The sequence below is a fragment of the Bos mutus genome, chromosome 15 (genome assembly GCF_027580195.1).
Source record: "Bos mutus isolate GX-2022 chromosome 15, NWIPB_WYAK_1.1, whole genome shotgun sequence".
NCBI classification, from domain to species: Eukaryota; Metazoa; Chordata; class Mammalia; order Artiodactyla; family Bovidae; genus Bos; species Bos mutus.
The window spans coordinates 21,781,866-21,800,545 of record NC_091631.1 but is presented as its reverse complement, the minus strand read 5'-3'; positions in this window follow the sequence as shown (position 1 = coordinate 21,800,545).

The window sequence follows — 18,680 nt, the reverse complement described above, 5'->3', positions numbered from 1 at the left end:
ACTGGGAAAGGCATCTTCAGGTCAAAGACAAGAGGGCTTGCACTCAGAAAAGGCAGGAAATACAGGGACTAACTAACAATACAGACACCCATGCTTATTGCTGCCTGCCTACACAAGGATCCTTTACAGGCTCGCATACCATCTTCTGACTGTGTAGTGTGCCCAGAGTGACAGAGGAATTAGAGAAAGGATATGCCTGCAAGGTTGATTCTGGGCATTTACAAGCTGCTGACCACCATAATTTGTGACTTCAAAGGCAGGTTTGAGAGCAGACGGTTTCTCAGGGGTCATAAAGGGATTCTTAGAACTTACCTAACTTTCTTTTCTAGAAATGACACTTGAGGAGTAGTCTCAGAAACTAGGAAACACTGTATGTAATATGGGGTTAGTGAAAGGGAAGAAGCAGGAAATTTGTTATACCAAGGCTGTGTGCTTGAAGCCATGGTTTTAATCAGAGTCCTCTTAAAAGTTGTTATTCCTTGTATTACAGAAGGTCTCATGCCTTCTAGTATTCTTTATTCCTTTTTACTCAGGCTTTACGGCAAGAATCATCTATTCTGCATAATTTAAGCATAAGTTGTTTCCTTTCTCTCATGTATTCATTCAGTAAACACTAATGAAACTCTTTATCGGGCTAAACTGGGAAGGAAAGACTCTTACTCTCAAAGGGCTTAGAGTCCAGTATATCTTAGTTTTTTTATAGCTTAATATTTTCATCAATGACTCATCCATATGTCATAGCTGTGTCCACTTCAACATTTATTACAACCAAACTAATTTTGTTTTTGGATATATTTTTGCTGATTATCGAAAACATTCATTAAACACTTTCTTATGAAGTAATTCTAATTCAGGCACCCTGAATTAGATTATGCCTCAGGATGACTAGGGTTTATAATCTATAACACTGGGGATGCAAATATCAACAATTAGTTTAAAGCTTTTCCCTGCAATGAAAACTTGGTTCCATTTTTTAAAAGTTATTTAATATTATACTTTAGTTTCTAATATCAAACAGACTGACTAGAGTGGCTCCCAGAGAAAGGAAATTTGTATAGAAAACAGACAGACTGTAGAGATCCAGGCTGAAGGAATATCTAAATGTCACCATGTCTACACGAAAATGAGATTCAATTAAGTAGGGAAAAGGTTAAAATGGAAGAGAAACCAGCAGTGAATTAGTTGTTTGACATGAGTGTTCTAAACAAGACAGCTGGGAGATGGAATCTTTAACTTTTCAATCAACTTCAGAAAAACAAGGTACTAAATTGGCTGCCTTGATTCGTTACAAACATTGACAGGAACTTAGGAGTTGAAGTCATATTTACATAAGTTATTTATTCACCACCCTTGTATTTGTTACTATCAACCAATTTCAGCATGTTTCATGACCATCTGGCTAATGCCATTTATGGAGCAAATAGTGGAGTTTGAGACATAGTGACAGGCACTTTTTAAAAAAAAATTAGTGTTGTTCTCTCTCATTTTTATAGTTATCATTATATTTGAACCTGGAATTTCCTAGTAAAGAAAGAGATTTAACTCCCTATACTTTCTATGAGCCCTGGGCTTATAGATGGAGACACATTTGAAAAGTCTTTGTTAGGTCATCTGGCTACAGCACTGTAGGCTTTATTTCCCAAGATCATTAAATCTATCAGATTAAGAAGACCCAGAGAATCAAATAAGATCATTATTTAGTCAAATTTCTACTTAACAATTATTAAGATAATGGGATATTACATCAAAAATAATACATGAAATGAGACAAATTTAACAAAATAGTGTCTTTTAAAATCATTAGTGGATTTCCTGGGTTAATATGAGAGGAATATTTTAAATGAGGTCCCATAGTTATGTTTCATTGAGGAGACTAAAAATTGACTCTTTGTGGAGATTAATCACAGTTCATCTCAAAATTATGAAGGACTACAAATACCAAATACTATACATTATCTACAATTGAAATAATGTTATGATACTACCTTGTGTAAAATAAATAGCTGGTGAGAAGTTGCTATATAACACAGGGAGTTCAGTGTGGGACTCCGTGATGACCTAGAGGGATGGGCTGGGGTAGGGAGAGGCTCAGGAAGGAGATGATATATATATAATTATGGTTGATTCTCCTTGTAAGGCAGAAACCAACATAAACAATGTAAAGCAATTTTCCTCCAATTAAAAAAATACTTTTTTTGGATAATTTTTATTTTTGAGAAGCATATTTTTGCTGATACAGTTGTTACTACAGATGGAGTAACTTTCCAATAATTATTTCATTTTTTTATTTTTTTAATTTATTTATTTTAATTAGAGGCTAATTACTTTACAATATTGTATTGGTTTTGCCATACATCAACATGCATCCGTCACGGGTGTACACGTGTTCCCCATCCTGAACCCCCCTCCCACCTCCCTCCCCGTACCATCCCTCTGGGTCATCCCAGTGCACCGGCCCCAAGCATCCTGTATCCTGCATCGAACCTGGACTGGCGATTCATTTCTTATATGATATTATACATGTTTCAATGCCATTCTCCCAAATCATCCCCCGCTCCCTCTCCCACAGAGTCCAAAAGACTGTTCTATACATCTGTGTCTCTTTTGCTGTCTCACACTTAGATTTGTTTTACTGAAGTCATAACATTTATCCATAAATGACTTCAGTAAAACAAATCTAAGTTCATGCTAAAACCTCAGTTAAAGGATTGCTATGCGACAGGATGAAAGGCATCCTTGAGTAGTTTCTCACGACCAGAACTTGCCCGGAAGGAAGAGAAATAGAATAGAGTTTGGCGAGAGCTTATGCATGAAAATGGGTCAGCTGAAAGTGAACCATAGTGACTGAAGGAAAGTGGAAGAAAAAAGCTGATACATGAGAAATGTGTGATGTCATATGAAAATGGAACTGTCCAGCTGCAAAGTGAGGATCAGCAAAAGTGAGGATCCCAAGACAGACTGGGATTGAGTCAAATGTCTATGTTGTCAGGAGTGGAGGGAAGTGCAAATTCTTAATGCAGATAACTCCTCTGGTTCTGATGTACTAAGAGCCAAAAAGCTATCATGAGCAGCCAGTAAAGCAAAAGCACTGCAGACGTCACACCTATCAGCAGCACAGTGCCCTTGTTACCTTGTCACTCCATTCCTTGCTTTTTCCTACTCCAGCTTCTTAAGTAAATAGATGTCATCTCAACAAAAAGGCCTATAGGTCGGAGGAGGAGAGGGGAGAATGAAATAGAACCTTATGACAGTTCAAGAAGAAATTGCCATCGCAGGATTAGAAGTACAAGGTATTTAGTGGGAAAAGCCTGGTCAAAAATAAAGGGGAGAAGGAAGAGGAGTAGGCAAGGACTGCCTTTGCACTGGTTCAGCTCTGACACCTGGGAAGGAAGAGAGGGAAGGAAGGAGAATGCAGTAGAAAGAGCTTCACGCTGCACTAGAACTCTGAGAATGTCTCAGTGAATGGGGGAAAAAATGCCCTAAATAGTCCTGCACTGACGGGACTTCCCTGGTGGTCCAGTGGCTAAGACTTTGTCTCTGTGCTCCCAATGCAGGGGTCTGGTTTCAATCCCTGATCAGGGAATTAGATCCCACATGCCACAACTAAGAGTCTGCATGCCACAATTAAAGTGCGACTAAAGATTCCTCATCTTGCAACTGTAAGATTCCCATAGATCCCACATGCTGCTGCCAAGATCCAGGGTAGCCAAATAAACAAATTAAAAAAAAAAAAATTAAAAGGAGTTCTGCTTTGAGCCTGAGTGGCTAGAGTCTAGTATCCCTGCTGTGTTCAGTCACTGAATGGAGGGATCCTGGGGCTCCGTGTGAACAAGGCATCAGAGTCCAGTAACAATATAGCTAGAGGCTATCAGGTACCGACTTCTCATGGGAGCTTCTCTCTTAATATACCTGAGCAACAGAACTCTGTTGCCACCATAGTCCACCCCTCACTCTGCACAGATCCATTTCTCCACACAGTTTAACGCAGTTTCTCCATTTTTTCTTTGACCCTGTCTTTACAAAAAGAATAGAAATGTTAGTGGGATGAACTACATCCTCCATTGTTGCAGCTGTCTTGAAACTGCCACTGGTAATGGTCTCAGACCTCTATTATCCATTCTAAATTCCTTTCACCTTCACTTATCACCTTTGCAAGTCTTGATAGCTCACCCAGTATCACCAAAACCTTCACATCTAAGTCCCTGGTAATGAAACACATCTCAGGTGAGGATCTTTTCACATGATAATCCAGTCTTGATTGTATGCTGCTGCTGCTGCTGCTGCTAAGTTGCTTCAGTCGTGTCCGACTCTGTGTGACCCCATAGATGGCCTCCCACCCGGCTCCCCTGTCCCTGGGATTCTCCAGGCAAGAACACTGGAGTGGGTTGCCATTTCCCTCTCTAATGCATGAAAGTGAAAAGTGAAAGTGAAGTCGCTCAGTCATGTCCAACTCTTAGCAACCTCATGGGCTGGAGCCTACCTCCATCCATGGGATTTTCCAGGCAAGAGTACTGGAGTGGGGTGCCATTGCCTTCTCCGAGTCTTGATTGTATAAGGGAATACTAAAAGGAACCAAGGAGATCACCTGAGATCCATATATGTTCTTCTCTGTCCCAGTGTGGAAAGGTACCTATTTCCTCCTGCTGATCAGGATCAGCTGTCTTAGCCACAATAGTAACTTTTCTCATCTATTGGCTGAAGTTCACAAGGAGTCCAGAGCTCTTGGGCAGAAGCCATTGTTTATAGTTGAATGAGATCTGCTCTGTCCTCTGACAAAACTGTTTTTCCTTTGGGGACCAAGAACTCTAACCCTACATATCCCAGAGTTTCAGGGATAAGAAATAGTGACATAATGTCCTCAGTAATTTAAGAATCTGATGACCAAAAAAAAAATTTTTTTTTAAATATATAGACATAAAGAAAAGGTCTAAGGATACTTTAGTTAGTTAGTGTTAGTTAGTCGTGCCCGACTCTTTGTGAACCCATGGAGTTAGCCTGCAAGTCTCCTGTGTCCATAGAATTCTCCAGGCAATAATACTGGAGTGGGTTGCCATTCCCTTCTCCAGGAGATCTTCCTGACCCAGGGATCGAACCCGGGTCTGCTGCATTACAGGCAGATTCTTTACCAGCTGAGCTACCACTGTATCCTACCAGACCACATTTCCTCCTTGCACAAGTCTGTTTCTACTTTGTGACATAGATCTCAAAGATGGACCTGAAATAGCAGTTTTATATATAAAAATAATAAATTGTCAAAAACCATTATTAGGTCGCCTTCTTCTCTGAGGCCATTTCAAATATATATTACAAAATAAATTATATGATGTATTTTTGAAGTTTCTATTTTCAAGGGCTTCCTGTGATACCATCTCTCCTCCATCAATGCTCAAAAGGGATGATACACAAGGGAACAATATATGTTCTTTGCTTCATTATTATTTGTCTGCCTACATCCTCATTTTCCCAGAGGAAATCTTATACTTTCCCAGTTTACTGGTCAGCATCTTCCACTTTAAACTTATGAAGGACTTTAATTCTCGGAACAGCTGTACACTCTTCTTCCCCCAACATGTACCTCTCTCCATTGTTTCTGGATTCTCAACCCTTTCTGAGAGTTCCCCTCCTGGTACTGACATATTAAGTATAGAATTCTTTGTTCTGAGCCTTTTAGGAAGAAACAGGAAAATTTTTAACAGTACAAGCCTAAGGTATCTTCACATTCATAAATCTGTGCGTGAAAAATGTTTTTAGTACTTCCTCCATGTCTGGAGTAGAAAAAGCAGTAGAAAAAATAGAAATCTGAATTTGAAGTGAGATTATATCATTTTGAGCTCTGGGTTCAACAAGTCAAATCAGAATGAAATTTAGACAATTACCTGGTCTTTCTGATGAACTTTTTAATTTGTAAAATGGAGATAGTATAGACCAACTAGAGGAGTATTTTCTGAAAACAAAATGAGATAAAAGTTGTGAAAGTCCATGGTAAGTTCTGAAATGGATTACACATGAAATGAGATAGTTGCTAATAATAATATTATTATATACAGTCCAAGAAGTGTATCACCATTAAGTGAATTTTCATTTTGCCGAAACAAAATAGAGGGAAGAAAGTGGAAGGAGGTGTACTATTTGGAATCTTTTAAGTTGCTCAAAGGACTCCCTACTCTTCATAGTCTAAGAATTTCATCCTTCTCTTTTATTGTATGATCCTGCCCAACCATCTACAATTTAGTCACATTTTTTTTCATCTATCAGTAGGACTAGTAACTCATCTTATTTCTGAAGGTAATTGTGAAACCTCACAAAATAACAAAATTTAAGCATTTTGTACACTGTAATGTGACAAGAAAATTACAGGTTTTGCCTTTTTCACCTTCTTGTTGTTTTAGATATTGCTTTTAGAAATCTGTCTTAGCTTGATCTTCTACTTCAAAATTCTCAAAGATAATATCTAATGTCATTTGTACTTCAAATTTGGTATTAGGAACACTTAAACACATTTGATTTCAAGTCTCTCTTTGTCGCTCTGTGTTATGTCAATCATAAGTCCCAGATTAGAACTGGCCAAAAGAACTGGTAGATGACTTAGAAGACAGAGCTGAAGTCAAGTCAATTCTCCCTAAAAGTCATTGCAGTCAGACATGGGAAAGACCAATATGATAAGGACAGTCGATGAGGCACCAAGCAAATCCATCCTTGCCCATGTTCTCTGCTGTTAAATATCCAGCTAGTGCCTGAATACAGGCTCTGGTCACCGATAGTGATCCCAGGCCAAACACTAGAAACATGGCTATAGATCCAATAAAGGGGTAACTTCACCTCCATAGAGGCAAAAGCTTCTTCCATGGCAGCGATTTCCCCAGACCTCTTACAAGCTCCCGCTTTGTGGCCCACATGGTCTCTGACCTGTCCACCAGCACAGTATTTCAGACAGACTGCTTTATGACTCTTATTTTGACTTTTTTCAGAGTTCTACTTGCTCATGTCCTCCTACCTTTGTGTAAGTTTTAATTTTTATAGTAAATTTCCAGTTTCCACAAAACTTACAAAATGTATAATGCCTCTGTTTGCTTTCTGACACAAAGATGCTGTAATTCTTGTTTCTGCTGCAAACTTCTGACAGATTTCATAATTAGCCAATGCTAAATATGTTAAAACTATAAAAAGTGTAAAATAGTTTAAAAAGTATATAAATTTATGTTAAAAAGTATAAAAGGCCATTAGTTCAAATCCATTAAGAGCTTAGCTAATTTTTCTCTTGCTTTATGTATTTTATTTTTGATAACACTTAGTAGTTAAAGGGAGAAGGCAATGGCATCCCATTCCAGTACTCTTGCCTGGAAAATCCAATGGATGGAGGAGCCTGGAAGACTGCAGTCCATGGGGTCGCCTAGGAGTTGGACATGACTGAGCAACTTCACTTTCACTTTTCCCTTTCATGCATTGGAGAAGGAAATGGCAACCCACTCCAGTGTTCTTGCCTGGAGAATCCCAGGGACGGGGGAGCCTGGTGGGCTGCCGTCTCTGGGGTCGCACAGAGTCGGACACGACTGAAGCGACTTAGCTGTAGCAGCAGCAGTAGTTAAAGGGGGGCTTTCCAGATGGCGCTGGTGATAAAGAAACCGCTTGCCAATGCAGGAGACATTAGAGACAAGGGTTCAATTCCTGGGTTGGGAAAATACCCTGGAGGAGGGCATGGCCACCCATTCCAATATGCTTGCCTGGAGAATCCCATGGACAGAGGAGCTAAGCCTGGCAGTCTACAATCCATGGGGTCACAAAGAGTCAGACACTGGAAGTGTCTGACTGAAGTGACACTGAGCATGCAGGAGCTGTAGCCAAAGGAAGTTTTTTTGCCTTTGAGTGCTCTAAAAAACCTGAGACTCATGAATAACAAAAGGACCTTAGAAACTACTTTCCCTATGCCCTTGGGTGGTAGGTGAGGAAGCTAATTTCCAGAGATATCAAGTTATTTGCCTAATATCACTCAGAGTCAGTGACCGGCCTTTCTATTAAATGCAGATTTCTTAGGCAGTTGCCTTAACTGATCATAGGAATGCAAAACCATCTTACTCAGTAGATCCATTTTAATTCAAAATGTCAGTGTTTATGTTCAGACAACTTCCTTTTCTTATCTTAATGGATAAATAGGATATGGAACATATGTACAACAGGATATTTGTTGTTCAGTCACCAAATCGTGTTCAACTCCTTGCGACCCCATGGACTGCAGCACTCCACTGCCAATGGAGATTTCCAGGCAAGAATACCAGAGTGTGCTGCCTTTTTCTTCTCCAGATGATCTTCCCAGATGAGGGATCAAACCCATGCCTCCTCATTGGCAGGCAGATTCTTTACCACTGAGCCCTCAAGGAAGCCCATAATGGAATAATACTCAGCCATTAAAAAGAATGAAATAATGCCATTTGCAGCAACATGAATGGACATAAGATTGTCACGCTGAATGAAGTAATCAGACAGAGAAGGAGAAATACTGTGTGACATTCCTTACATGCAGAATTGAAAAACAAATGATACTAAGGAACTTATTTACAAAACAGAATCAGACTCACAAATTTAGAGGGCAAACTTATGGTTGCCAGGGGGAAAGAATGGTTGGGGAGGGATAGTTAGGGAGCTTGAGATGACATGTACACATGGCTATATTTAAAATGGATAACCAACAAAGACCTACTGTATAGCAAAGAGAATGCTGCTCAATGTCACGTGGCAGCCTGGGTGGGAGAGGAGTTTGGGGGAGATTGGATACATGTATGTATGTATGTGTGTATTGAAACTATACAAGACCTTTTAGAACTAACACACAAAAAAGATGTCCTTTTCATTATAGGGGACTGGAATGCAAAAGTAGGAAGTCAAGAAACACCTGGAGTAACAGGCAAATTTGGCCTTGGAATACGGAATGAAGCAGGGCAAAGGCTAATAGAGTTTTGCCAAGAAAATGCACTGGTCATAACACCCTCTTCCAACAACACAAGAGAAGACTCCATACATGGACATCACCAGATGGTCAACACATAAATCAGACTGATTATATTCTTTGCAGCCAAAGATGGAGAAGCTCTATACAGTCAGCAAAAACAAGACCAGGAGCTGACTGTGGCTCAGACCATGAACTCCTTATTGCCAAATTCAGACTTAAATTAAAGAAAGTAGGAAAAACCACTAGGCCATTCAGGTATGACCTAAATCAAATCCCTTATGATTATACAGTGGAAGTGAGAAATAGATTTAAGGGCCTAGATCTCATAGATAGAGTGCCTGATGAACTATGGACTGAGGTTTGTGACACTGTACAGGAGACAGGGATCAAGACCATCCCCATGGAAAAGAAATGCAGAAAAGCAAAATGGCTGTCTGGGGAGGCCTTACAAATAGCTGTGAAAAGAAGAGAAGCGAAAAGCAAAGGAGAAAAGGAAAGATATAAACATCTGAATGCAGAGTTCCAAAGAATAGCAAGAAGAGATAAGAAAGCCTTACTCAGTGATCAATGCAAAGAAATAGAGGAAAATAACAGAATGGGAAAGACTAGGGATCTCTTCAAGAAAATCAGAGATACCAAAGGAACATTCATGCAAAGATGGGCTCGATAAAGGACAGAAATGGTATGGACCTAACAGAAGCAGAAGATATTAAGAAGAGATGGCAAGAATACACAGAAGAACTGTACAAAAAAGATCTTCACGACCCAGATAATCACAATGGTGTGATCACTGACCTAGAGCCAGATATCCTGGAATGTGAAGTCAAGTGGGCCTTAGAAAGTATCACTATGAACAAAGCTAGTGGAGGTGATGGAATTCCAGTTGAGCTATTCCAAATCCTGAAAGATGATGCTGTGAAAGTGCTGCACTCAATATGCCAGCAAATTTGGAAAACTCAGCGGTGGCCACAGGACTGGAAAAGCTCAGTTTTCATTCCAATCCCAAAGAAAGGCAATGCCAAAGTATGCTTAAACTACCACACAATTGCACTCATCTCACACACTAGTAAAGTAATGCTCAAAATTCTCCAAGCCAGGCTTCAGCAATATGTGAACCATGAACTTCCTGATGTTCAAGCTGGTTTTAGAAAAGGCAGAGGAACCAGAGATCAAATTGCCAACATCCACTGGATCATGGAAAAAGCAAGAGAGTTCCAGAAAGGCATCTATTTCTGCTTTATTGACTATGCCAAAGCCTTTGACTGTGTGGATCACAATAAACTGTGGAAAATTCTGAAAGAGATGGGAATACCAGACCACCTGATCTGTCTCTTGAGAAATTTGTATGCAGGTCAGGAAGCAACAGTTAGAACTGGACACGGAACAACAGACTGGTTCCAAATAGGAAAAGGATTTTGTCAAGGCTGTATATTGTCACCCTATTTATTTAACTTATATGCAGTGTACATCATGAGAAACGCTGGACTGGAAGAAACACAAGCTGGAATCAAGATTGCTGGGAGAAATATCAATAACCTCAGATATGCAGATGACACCACTCTTATGGCAGAAAGTGAAGAGGACTCAAAAGCCTCTTGATGAAAGTGAAAGTGGAGAGTGAAAAAGTTGGCTTAAAGCTCAACATTCAGAAAACGAAGATCATGGCATCCGGTCCAATCACTTCATGGGAAATAGATGGGGAAACAGTGGAAACAGTGTCAGACTTTATTTTTCTGGGCTCCAAAATCACTGCAGATGGTGACTGCAGCCACAAAATTAAAAGACGCTTACTCCTTGGAAGGAAAGTTATGACCAACCTAGATAGCATATTCAAAAGCAGAGACATTACTTTGCCAACAAAGGTTCGTCTAGTCAAGGCTATGGTTTTTCCTGTGGTCATGTATGGATGTGAGAGTTAGACTGTGAAGAAGGCTGAGTGCCGAAGAATTGATGCTTTTGAACTGTGGTGTTGGAGAAGACTCTTGAGAGTCCCTTGGACTGCAAGGACATCCAACCAGTCCATTCTGAAGGAGATCAGCCCTGGGATTTCTTTGGAAGGAATGATGCTAAAGCTGAAACCCCAGTACTTTGGCCACCTCATGGGAAGAGTTGACTCATTGGAAAAGACTCTGATGCTGGGAGGGATTGGAGGCAAGAGGAGAAGGGGACAACAGAGGATGAGATGGCTGGATGGCATCACTGACTCGATGGACATGAGTCTGAGTGAACTCCAGGAGTTGGTGATGGACAGTGAGGCCTGGTGTGCTGCGATTCATGGGGTTGCAGAGAGTCGGAGACGACTGAGCGCCTGATCTGATCTGATCTGATCCATCTGAAGCTGTCTACCTGAAACTATCAAAACATTGTTAATCTGCTGTACTGCAATATAAAAGAAAAAGTTAAAAGGGAAAAGAAAAGAATGTCTGTGTCTACATTTTAAACAGTTTCCCTTTCTTATCCATGATCCTATTCCTTACTCTTTGCTCCACTTTCCTTTTCTCTCCCCAGCTACCAGTTTCTGTGCTATGCCATGTGAATTGCATGACTCTTGCCTCATTTAAATATATACTAAAAGTTCTTCTCCTCTCCTCATTTCCACCCTAATAAAATAAACAATCTCCTTGCCATACCAGACATTTGGTGCACCCAGTATACAATGTCCTGTTAGTAATATCCATTCTGTGTTATCTTTGCTTACAGGTTGTTATTTCAAAGATAATGAAACAGGAGAGAGTTGGTGCAGATTGGATTTTTTTGTGAATCAGACTATCAAATGAATGGAGCACTGAAATCTATTCAGGCAGAGGAAATGCATTCCATTACAGCAAGATGTCACTGCATGTTGATGAGCACCCATCTGAATACAATCATTAGAAATGAAAGTTTCAGAGGCCTGAAATACCTTCAGGCAGCTTTTTCTTAGGTCAGCACTGGAAAGCTTTAGAAATGATGTACTGCTCCCTCAAAATTCATCGGTAATGCAATGGCTTTCTCCAAAATTAAATCTTGTCTGGCCTGAGAAAGAAGATACGTTTCTCAAAACACCACCTGCATTCTACTTTAGAATATTCTCAGGAGAGTTTCTATTTATTATAACTAGATATTGGTAAATTCAGTCATTTATTTAACAGGTTTATAAACCAAAATTTTAGTTTTATGTTATTTATTCTGACAACTCTTCCTGAGTATTTCCTATATATCAACTTTGTGGAAAATGTTGGGGGCTTCCCTGATAACTCAGCTGGTAAAGAATCCGCCTGCAATGCAGGAGACCCTGATTCAATGCCTGGGTCAGGAAGATCCGCTGGAGAAGGGAAAGGCTACTCACTCCAGTATTCTGGCCTGGAGATTTCCATGGACCATATAGTCCATCAGTTCAGTTCCATTCAGTCACTCAGTCGTGTCTGACTTTGCAACCCCATGGCCTGCAGCATGAAGAGTCCACAGGGTCACAAAAAGTCGGACACGACTGAGTGACTTTCACTTTCATAGAATGAAAGTTCTAAATCTTGTGAGAGCACGAACCTTGTACTTATTCACTCATAATATACTCTATGCCTTGTATTACCTGATACAGGACAAGTGCTCAGTAAACATGATTTTTTTTTTTTTTTTTACAAATTGGTTGATTGAGTGAATGAAAAGTTTCTTTCAAACAGTTCCGTCTGGTGAAGATAATGACACTATTTGTAGTAAGTGTGATAACAGTGATATAAATACAGAATTGAAGAAGCTGATAGGAGAAGATGTCAGGTTGATATACTGATTCAGGGGTCCCACTACAGAAAATGATTTAGATGTCTTTTTGGACAACGGAAGAAAGAAACTCACCTACAGTGAAGCAATGATGAAGAAGGCCATGCCTGATCTCAGCCTAGAAGGGCAAGAAGGAAGGAAGAATGTTCAGATGGGAAAGGACCCCAGACAGTTTGTACAACATGTTACATTTAGCACTTACCATTACTCACAGAAATTCCAAAAAGCCAGAAAAGAAGCTGAGATTCCTGAGAAGTGAGTGACTTTGCTAAAAACTTATAGGGAATTCTACAGAATTATAAGGAGTCTTTGTAATCTGACTAACCAGCCTTGTTTGAAATAAAATATATTTACAATGTCTTCCAAGCAGATAGAATAAAAACAAAAACCGGCAAGAAAAAGCCAACTAAACAAAATCAGCACCACTTCACTTCATTACCTTATCTCTATTGGCTTTGTCAATGAACAAGAGGTTGAATATAAAAGGAACTGGTAAAGCAACTACAGATTTGTGTCCTGGCAAAACAGACAGAAAGCAAATCAGCCAGTTAACACTAATGGGCTGCTGCTGTGTTTTGTATATTTACAATAAGGTCTAAAACTACATAATCTGCTGGTAAATTATAAACATCTCAAATCCAGTTAGAAAATCAAGAATATCTAGAGTAGTAGGAAAAATATGAAGCTTAAATCTAAAATTAAACCCATGAGTATAAACAATTCAAGCAAGAGCCAGGTGTTGAATGCAAAACCAACTAAAATTTTAGCGACTTCAGTGTTATTTTAGCAAGCAGAATCATTTCAGGAGGATGGAAGGCACAGCTTGCCATACCCAAGAGATTGAGCTTACATCCCAAACTTAGAATAGAGCCTTTCCTGGTTATGCTGTTGGTATTTTAAGAAACATGACAGCCCCATCTGCCATCCATATGAGAAGTCACTCTTTCCAAGATGTCATGAATTTATGCCTGTAACCCCAAACTAACAGGAAAAGGAAATATCATTCTCCCCCATCTCCTTCCAAGAAAGGTTTAATGTGCAATAGTCTAACACTCTTTCTAAGAAGATAGCCAAAGGTTTTTTCCTACAATATATATCAAAGTATGTCAATATCCAGAGTATAAAAGGTAAAAAAAAAAAGGGGGGGTAGCAATACTCACAATGATCATTTTTACTTTAAAAATTCCTTGCCAACCCTCACTACTCACTTGACATGCATTATCTCTTTTTATATCTAATCCTTACAATGACTCTTAGAGTTTAGTTAAAAAAAAAAAATCCTTAAACAGTTAAGATACCAGTTCAGTCAATCCACAATGATAGCAGAGCTACAGAACTAGAATTCAAGTCCACATTTTTCTGATGCCAAATTTTATGGTCTTAACTATAGTGTTTCTAAAATCTTATCATTCCCTTGATTACAATCTTTTGACAGATTCCCATCATCTGTAGCAAGGTTCCTCATGCTGCTATAAGTTGGCTGTAGATACAATTCTGTGTGTCTATAAATATGGATCAGAAAAAAAATGACATCTTTATTTTTAACAAGCCCTTTGCTTTGGCACATCCTTTATGTATGAATGTAGGCAAAACACTATAGCATTAGCAATACCTCCAACTTTGTCACTAATAGAAAGTACAGATATTTTCATATCACTTCACAGTTGCAAAACATCTCAAAATATTATTTATTGCCATCACCATTTTGTAATTATGTTAGCTGTTAGGCCTGCCACTAAATGTTATCATTTGGTGCACTAGTAAAGAAGCAATATGGCTTCCCTGGTGGTTCAGCAGTAAAGATTCCATCTGCCAAGGTGGGACATGCTGGTTCAATCCTTGGGTTGGGAAGATCCGCTGGAGGAGGAAATGGTAACCCATTCCAATATTCTTGCCTGGGAAATCCCACAGACAGAGGAGTCTGATGGGCTACAGTCCATGGGATCTCAGAGAGTTGAACACATCTTAGGGACTACAAAAACAGCAACAAAGAAGCAATGTATATTATAATACCACAGTTTTGGTTCAATCTAAGTGACTTCTTTGAAATCCTAATTTTATGTCACTTTTAAAATATCATTCTGAGAAGTAATCTGTAGGCTTCAATAGACTACCAAATAGCTGCATGGCACACAAAATCTAAGAAATCCTACTCCACAGGCTATAATTCAAACATTCTTATATATGGCCTTCAAAACTTTCACAGAGTTTATTGGGCAAAGAACACTTTCTGGCCCAAGATGAGCCCGTAAGAAACTTTTGCAATAATTTCTGAGCTGAAATTGAGGGCTGAGTCAGCTTCTTTCTGGGAACATACTTTTGAAGTTAAGCTGTGAAGTATTTAGTGTTTCCCTCACTGTGGCCAAAGAGGCCTCTATGTGTTAGGGGAAAATAAAGCTAAATAAATACATCTACAAATAAAAATAAATCAGTTGCATCTAGTCACCTCTACTGTCTTACTGTTTTCCCTTAGGCCCAATTGAAAAATCTTCTAAAGTGATTAACTTCACGCTTTCTGTCTTCTTCCAAGATTGGCTCCATTTATCATTACCCAGGTTAACCTTAAACAGTGGCTGTATTCACTTCACTTCACTCCTTGAAAAACTTCCATGACTCCCATTTCTGACAAACCAAAGTTCAGACTCCTTCCATGGATTCACTTTCAAGAGTTTCTATATTAATGGATCCACCTTCCTTTCCAATTTAGTCTGAACTTCTTCTTCTCCATCATTATGTATTATAACCAAACTGAATCAATCACTATTTCCTGTCTGTGGCTCTGGACTTTCCTCCCTCTGTGATTTTAGTTAAACTCTTCCCTTACCTGCCTTGCTTCTTTCATCTTCACAGGTGTAAATCATACTTATGTTTCAGGTCTAGCACAAATGTAAACATCCTCATTTCTAATTTTAATTAGAATTAGAAGTCCTCATTTCTAATTCTTCCTAGTGAAAATATTTTATTTTCTGAGTTTTATTTATAATGCATCTGTCCATTTATAATCCACTAACCATTTGTCCTATTTTATCTAATAATATAATTATTTTATATATAACTTTTCTCCCATAACAGTAATACCAATTGAGTATTTATCCTATGTCAAGAGTGCTGACAAACACACTGGATAAGCACTTTAATTAAATTGTCTTATTTAACTCTCACAATAACTCTGTGAGTTAGAAACTATTATTGTACCATTTTACAGATGAAGAAACTGAGGAATAACAATTAGAATATCTTGCAAAAGGGTGGCGGTAGAAGCCTTAAAACCCAGGCAGCCTAAATCTAGAACTCACCATCAGCCATGCTCCAGTATTCTGCCTTCTCTCTTAGACTGGAAGCTCACTGAAGACAGTGCTGAGTTAAGATCCAACTTAATAGCCTACACAGTGACCAGTCATGCTCTGGGTATAGTCTGTGCTCAATAAAGATTTGGGTAAATCATTGTTGGGCTTCCCGGGTGGCTCATTGGTGAAGAATCCATTAGCCAATGCGGGAGACACAGGAGAGGCAGGTTCAGCCACTGGGTTGGGAAGATCTCCTAGAGAAGGAAATGGCAACCCTCTCCAGTATTCTTGCCTGCAGAATCCTGCGGACAGAGGAGTCTGGCGGGCTACATTCTGTGGGGTCACAAAGATTCAGCCATGCCTGAGAACCTACGCACATTAACAAATCAAAATATTTACTTAAGGATAATAGTATCTGAAACAAAACAAACAAACAAAACAGAAAAGAGAGTTTCTCTTTCTAAAAAAAATTTTTTTTTTACTTCTTTTTAGTAGCATTATCAGCCATGAACTTAACTTTTTTATATTTACTATGCTAAGAAAAGTATGTAACATGATGGCTACACTTAAGGACTGTTCAATAAATGTTAGTGGTAGTTACTGGGGATTTTTTCCCACTGTTGTTATTTCTTGTGTTGCCACAGTGAGTTAGGAAGGAAGGGTTGGGCACTGCACATCAGAGAACACTGAGTCTTTAGCAGGCTGAACAAAATGGTGAAGATTATGGTCTAGTCGGTTTCAAAGCCAGAACCGAAACCAGTGGCTTTTCATTTTCAGCCTAGGGCTCAAACCAACAGAGACAATAGCTCTCACCTAATCTCAAGAATCACATCTGCTTCTTTAACAAAGACTAGAAATGAAATCCATTCATTACTGGCCTGTGACATATTTAGTAGCATTCAGAAACTCAATTTCTATGATCATCTTTATTCACTTACTTAAAACAGAAATTGTAATGGGAAAAAAAAATGAAGATGATTTATTACGTGCTTAACTAGCACCAGAAAATGCAAGATGTTATGCAACTTCAATTTTTTAAATAGCATTTTCTTCCACCCCAGAATCACAAGCTTAAGAAAAATAACCAACCTTTGTTTTGAAGTCCCTAGCTTTTGTCATTTCATGGCAAATTTTAAAATGCTTTAAGATAACATCTTTGATTCATTCTGGCTGGAAAGATGAAGCCAGTCTAGTAAGAAATGCTGGTGTTTCAACTTCAAAAGATATACACTGCTAAGTCATTCCCTACTTATCATCTATCATCTGAGTAATAAAGTAAAAAAAAAAAAAAATGTAGTATAGGCTATATGGACAGAAGGGGAAAAATTAAATTTAACAGCTTTCTGCAACGGACATGCCTTTCTCTAGAGACAACTCCAATTATCTTAACTGTAATAAGAAGTTAATTGCAAGTAGCCTTCCCTCTGTCAGGTTTCTTCAAGTTCAGTCCCCAAACAAGCAGACTGCCTTCAAAGTAAATAGAGATTCATTGCAGGAATGGGGGAATGTGAATACTCAAGCTGGAAGCAATGACCCAAGTGCTTCATATTCTGTTCAATCTCTGACTTTCCTTGTGACTCTAAACAGTTGACAAATTACCCCTCATTTGCACTCAACAGCTGTCTACTCTCTCCACCTCAGCCCTACTGCCCTCCCCTCACCTTTCCTAATATGGTCCTCCTCCACTGAACCTCTGTTAATAACACCATGATCTATCCAGCCACTGTGTTCCTCTGTGATCCCTATACAGATTTATATTCAACTGTGCTGGTCCTGCTAATACCTGCCCAGACGCCAAAGAATTTTGTCTTCTTCATGCTATTTTTTGCAATAGGAAATGGCAAGCCACTCCAGTATTTTTGCCTGGAAAATTCCATGGATGGAGAAGCCTGGCAGGCTACAGGCCATGGGGTCCCAAAGAGTCGGACACGACTGAGCGTACACACATCCTATTTTTTCTGCTTCCCCTCCAGATGTTGTGAGTTGTTTATCAAAACTGAACTCAAAAATAATGATCCCAGTCACTGTGTCATGCAAACTAGAGGAGAGCTATGCCTTCAAACTAAAAGGGAACATATTGCAACAGGAATATCATATTCATCAGCAACAATATGGTCTCAGCTTGTGAAGGGCTTGGCAAACTGTCGGACCTCAAATGAGCCTGCCCTCTTCTGCTAAGCCTTGATTTTCAACCAGCAGCTTTCCAGCCTTTCAAGCACAGTTGTGAAAGGGAACTCAGAACAGGAGTTCTGACAGTAGCATGTCATAGAATTATATTGGTCGTGTCAAAAACAACTGCCACCACTTTTGTTATTTGGGTCAGTTTTATAGTTTCCCAAGTACTAGAAGAATGCTGGTTAAAATGGCCCAGCTACTTTGACCTCCCATATAAGGAATATTCAAGTAGAAAGAAAGAGAGAGAGAATGTGGTGTAAACCTAGTTTCTGGCTAGACTCAAACAGCAAAGAAACTCTAGATTCACTGTGAAAAGTAACGGTGTATCTGAATCTTTGCAAACCCATGGACTGTATCCTGGCAGACTCCTCTGTCCATGGGATTCTCCAGGCAAGAATACTGAAGTGGGTAGCAATTTCCTTCTCCAGGGGCTCTTCTCAACCCAGGGATCAAACCCAGGTCTCCTGCATTGTAGGCAGATATTTTTTTTTACCAACTAAGCCACCAGGGAAACACCA